Source organism: Salvelinus namaycush, chromosome 16 (genome assembly GCF_016432855.1).
Source record: "Salvelinus namaycush isolate Seneca chromosome 16, SaNama_1.0, whole genome shotgun sequence".
Taxonomy (NCBI): Eukaryota; Metazoa; Chordata; class Actinopteri; order Salmoniformes; family Salmonidae; genus Salvelinus; species Salvelinus namaycush.
In genome coordinates, this window is record NC_052322.1 from 24,864,041 (window position 1) to 24,869,854 (window position 5,814).

A 5,814-nucleotide genomic window follows, 5' to 3' on the forward strand; every position below is an offset into this window, starting at 1 on the left:
TGTACTATTAACAGCTGACTGCTTTATCAGTTTTTTGTTTAAAATCAAAGGCAGACAGAGAAAAGCAAATTATATTTGTGTCTATCACATTCTCTTAAAGGGATACTTCGGGATTTTGGCAATGATGCCCTTTATCTACTTCCCTAGAGTCAGATGAACTCGTGGAAACCATTTTTATTTTATTTTATTAAAAAAATGGACTTCCAGACATAGACTTCCAGACATTGCGCTAACGCTAGTTAGCATTTGCGCTAGCGGTAGTTAGCAACTTCCTTCAAACTGCACGCAAAGACATGGTATCCACTAATTCATCTGACTCTGGGGAAGTACTGTAGATAAAGAGCCTCATTGCCAAAATCCTGATGTATCCCTTTAACCCATAAACTACTGTTTATTGATTATTAAGGCATTCCGTACTCAGGGAATACTTTAATAAAATGTGAAAGTACTGTAAATAAACTGATAATACAGGTGAAAACCCTAAAGCAAAAACAACAACCTAATTAATGATTTATTGCACTACATTTAAGCAATAAGGCCAGAGGGGGTGTGATATATGCCCAATAGCCCTTAGCCGTGATATATTGGCCATATATCACAAATCCCAGAGGTGCCTTATTGTTATTATAAACAACTTACCAACGTAATTAGAGCAGTAAAAATACATGTTTTTTCATACCCATGGTATACGGTCTGATATACCACGGCTTTCAGCCAATCAGCATTCAGGTCTCGAACCACCCAGTTTATAATATCCAATAAGTAATTTTACATTAGGGATGTTGAATATATTTAATATGTAGAGTTATAGAAATAAACTGATGAGTTATACTGTATGTACGTGTGATTGAATTAGACAGACAGACAGATGCAGGCAAGCAGGCAGGCAGGAAGAGCAAACTTCAGGGTAAGTAGGTAGACTGACAACCCCCCTGGGTGCTTTGCATAGACTGGTTTGGTTTGAGAGAAATCTGGGAGGAAATTAGCTTATGAGGCTTATGAGGCAATGAGGCTCTTTATCTACAGTACTTCTCCAGAGTGGGTACTACTCCCCAGCTAGCACAGTGGATCTGGGCCGATTCCGACTGAGAGTTGGGGCACTCGGCTGAGAGTCAGACTCGGCCGACGTCATGTGGGCCGCCTTCGGCAGTATTACTTATGGCTAGGATGTTGGGATTGAGCTCGGGCCGATTCCGGTGTGAGTTATCTGCCCCAAATGTATTACTTGGGGCTTGGGCCGATGCGGGTGAGTGTTATCTGGCCCAAATGTATTACTTGAAGCTCGGGTCGATTGGGGCTACTCTCTAACAGATTATATACACTACCGTTCAAAAGTTTGGGGTCACTTAGAAATGTCCTTGTTTTTGAAAGAACTCATTTTTTGTCCATTAAAATAACATACAATTTATCAGAAATACAGTGTAGACATTGTTAATGTTGTAAATGACTATTGTAGCTGGAAACAGCTTATTTTTTATGGAATATATACATAGACTGATGCGTTTCAGAAGACGGTTCATTGCTTCTGGCCATTTTGAGCCCATAATCGAACCCACAAATGCTGATGCTTCGGATACTCAAATAGTCTAAAGGCCAGTTTTATTGCTTCTTTAATCAGGACAACAGTTTTCAGCTGTGCTAACAGAATTGCAAAAGGGTTTTCTAATGATAAATTAGCCTTTTAAAATGATAAACTTGGATTAGCTAACACAACGTGCCATTGGAACACAGGAGTGATGGTTGCTGATAATGGGCCTCTGTATGCCTACTGTATGTAGATATTCCATAAAAAATCTATCTGCCGTTTCCAGCTACAATAGTCATTTACAACATTAACAATGTCTACACTGTATTTCTGATCGATTTGATGTTATTTTAATGGAAAAAAAAAAGTTTTTCTTTCAAAAACAAGGATATTTCTAAGTGGCACCAAACTTTTGAACGGTAGTGTAATTAACATTTCATTATTTATTTTTCCATATTTTCTCATTGTTTCTGTGATAAAAAAAATAAAATTACATTTAAATTGAATTCTTTAAGAATCCTGCGTAGTATTTTACTGTTTTCATACTTTGTGCAAAGCAATTGATAAGCATTAAAAACGTTGTGGATGAAGCCTCCTGAGTGGCGCAGTGATCTAAGACACTGCGTCGCAGTACAAACTGTGTTGCTACAGATGCTGGTTTGAGACCCGTGCCGGCCACCACCGGGCGACCCACGAGGTGACGCACAATTGGCCTGAGTTAGGGGAAGGTTTGGCCGGCCGGGGCTGTCTTTGTCCCATCGTGCTGTGGCGGGCCAGGCACATACATGCTGACACGGTCACCAGGTGTATAATGATTCCTCCGACACAAAATGTTTTTTTTTTGGATGGCTAAAATTTGTATGTATAAAATTGTAATATTTATAAAGGCCTAAATCGGGTAATTTTGGATACATTTATTTAAATTTGCATCGGGCAGCTTCTTGGGGGATTCTGGTAAAATGCCAGCAAAGTCGGCTGAATTCCGGTAGACCCGACAGAAATGGCCCGTGGTACTTGGGCTGATTCTGGGCAGTCATTCATTTTGATTCCGGGCCGAGTCCGACAACCGATTCCGGGCCGATTCAATCAGTTCCGGCCCCCCGGAAGAGGGACGCTTCTGGGCGGATTCCTCATTGTTAGCTGGGTCATATTCAAATTGTTTATTTGTTAATTTGTGTTGTTTCCCTAAATCCACACCTATAATTATTAGACAAACTCCCCAGCATCACTTTAGACAGACAGTCTGTTGTGTTTGAAATTTTATTAATAGCAACATCAGAGTACTAAATGTACAGAGGACGAATCCAATGAGAATCGCATTTACAGTGCTTGCAAATACAAAGCTTAGAAGTACAAGAGTAACCAAATCAAGGTCACCTGGAAATTCAAACGTTACCAATACCTACAAAAAGAAGAGAGATGTGATCCATAAGACACAAAATAAAAGTTTACAACATTTAGCTGACACAGAAACTTACTGTTTATAGTACAGTCCTTCTGTGTGCGTATGTGTGTTTGTGTGTACTATATTCATAGATCTTATACAAAATTAACATAGGTACTCATTGATATATTAAACACAAATATAAAAGTTTAAGAGTCACAAAGTACAAATTTTCAGTTGTTATGGCAACAAGACTTCAGTCAGTTCTGTCTAGTAGTAGTAGTAGTATGGATTCTCGTGATTGTTTCTCTGAACAAATTGTTGTTGTGTGGCCCCGTGTGAAAAAAACACCAGAAAGAAAAATATGTCGTCTCGGTCAGGTGTATGTGTGTGTCTATCGTTTAGCTTTGTGAATGATTTCAATACCTGAAGAAACCTCTTCCCAATATCTCCCAGACATATATCGGTTTGGCTTCGTCTTCTCTGAGAGAGTGACAAGGCAATGCTGAGGCAATGCCTCACTGTCAGGGCGGACTCTGTTCCATTCTGATGACCTGTCCAGTGATAACCATGTATCGATTGAGTCGTGCTATCTCAAATATCAACGTTAAACCAGTCCAGATCAATATACACTCCATTTTCAAGGCGTCATACTGAATGTCAGTCTGAGGCCCTTTTTTGTGCAGTGGCATATAGCTATGCTCATAGGCAGATGCGTTTCATGTAACCAGACTCCGCTTGACCCAAAATGGCCGTATAGGAAACGGTGACGTCATTAAATGATAGTTCAAGTCATTGACACTATTGATAAGCACTGGTGATCATGTCAGTACAATAGCTCTTATGAATAGAAAAATAAAAACATGATCTGGGAGAAGAATCGGAGCCCTCCGTTTTAGATACAGTTTAAGATCACAATACGTGAAGTCATAATAACATGATGAGGGAAGCAGTGTGTGAACGAATTACCCTATGTAATGCAAAAATATGCACCCAAAAACAACCCAGACACCGTATTTATTCCCTTTCTCTAAGTATTTCAGAACAACTAGGAGTATCCGTAACCCCCCTGTGCCGTAACTAGCCTGTGGCCAGAAGAATTCTAATGATATCAATCAGTCACAATGTTCATTATGATAACATGTCCTCCCCCATCAGTATAGTGCCATATTGAAATACTTTAAGTCTGAACCCCCTGGCCTGTGATTAGACTGAGAAACAAGACAGATTGATTATTTTAGTTCTGGAGTGTTCATCATATCTCATAGATAGAAAAAGCCTCTTGGGCCATTGAGACGTCAGGCATACATTGAATAGGTCAGTAGGTCGTAATCAATTCAACTAATATTCAACACGATATTGACATGAAGCGAAATACTGCCCAATATGTGTGTGACATCTGCTTTCCTCTTGCTGATGGCACTGACTGACTGCATCCTTTTGTTAATTGACAGTTTGTTTGTCTTAGGTGACACATTGGGGACATTCTGTACCGTTAGTCAGGGATCACTGAAGAGCCAGCTAGAGCAGATATGTCTCTTATGTAGACATTTGTTTGTTCACAAAAGGTGTTCAGTCTTTGGTGTCAACTTCATATTTCTCTGATCTTACTCCCCCTCCCATTCAGAGTATACATAAGTCATCTTCACAGTCAAGTGGGCTAACTGTGAAATCTACAATGACACAAAATAGTCATGTTAATGTATGTCCGAGTTGCCTAAAATGATAACTTAGTGTTACACATTGTGAAAAATAAATAGGTTTTTCATGAGCTAGGTATGTTCTTTTGTGTTTCCTGATTTTGACCTGCCACAAGAATTGATAACCTCAAACCACTTTCTTGAAACACCAATACAAGGTAACAGGTCAAATGTGGAGGAAGGATGAGTGTACTGTGAACACGTTAGTGAACTACAGCACAGGTATGGTTCAGTGCATCATATTCTTCATAACAGATTGAGCAGAGAATCATGGTTATTGTAGTTGGCATTGATATTTCACACTGAGGGAAGAACTGAAATCCTGTGAGTGGCTTATGTCAAGTTACATTTTCTTTGCCATTCCAGTGCTAGTTTAGGTACTCAAGTGACGACCCTAAAGCCAGGTAGGTACACACTACATTTTGAAGTACTATGGGCGTATTACCATTCATATTTCAAGACACTTGAGAGAGTTCTGATATTAATGTTGCAAGGTGCAAGGCTTTCACATGTAACAATTTCACAGTATATCAGGAATTTAAGAAATGTGCATTCAGGACAATGTAATATCACGTTTTGATATTTGATTGAGAGCATATACGAACATCTGAGGCTTGTAGACAGCACTCGAGGAACCTTTCACATGAAAGGAATTGTGCCACTGATATTCCCATGATGTCCCAAACTTCCTTTAGAATATTGAGGCAAAAACACATTTATGCCAAAATAGTGTAGTATGTTAATGGCTTTAAACAATTATATCTAAAAATCGTATCCAAAGATGTTCATGAGAGGGGAGAATTTTGTGGAAAACAATTAGCGGTATTTCAGTCATCATCATATGAAAGATAGACATAATTACATACCCGATACATTTCAGTACCAGCATAATTTAAAAAAACTTGTTCTCTGCATATGCATCAGCAGGTGTCCTTTTTTCAATCTTGCCAGTGTTACCATTGCATCAATGAGTGGTTTACCATGAAAGGGGAGTGAAATATTTACACTAAAAACCCATTGAACCCTTAATCTTTTTTTTCTTTTCTACTCTACTTCTTTCTGATAATGTATCTATTGCTTCAACTCATGCTTAATAATATTGGGGTCATAGGTCTAATAGTTTTCCCTGCCTTTAAAGAAAAAAATAACACGTCTAGATCTCTAGAGTAGTTACATGTAGTAAATATTACAACACAAATTCTTTA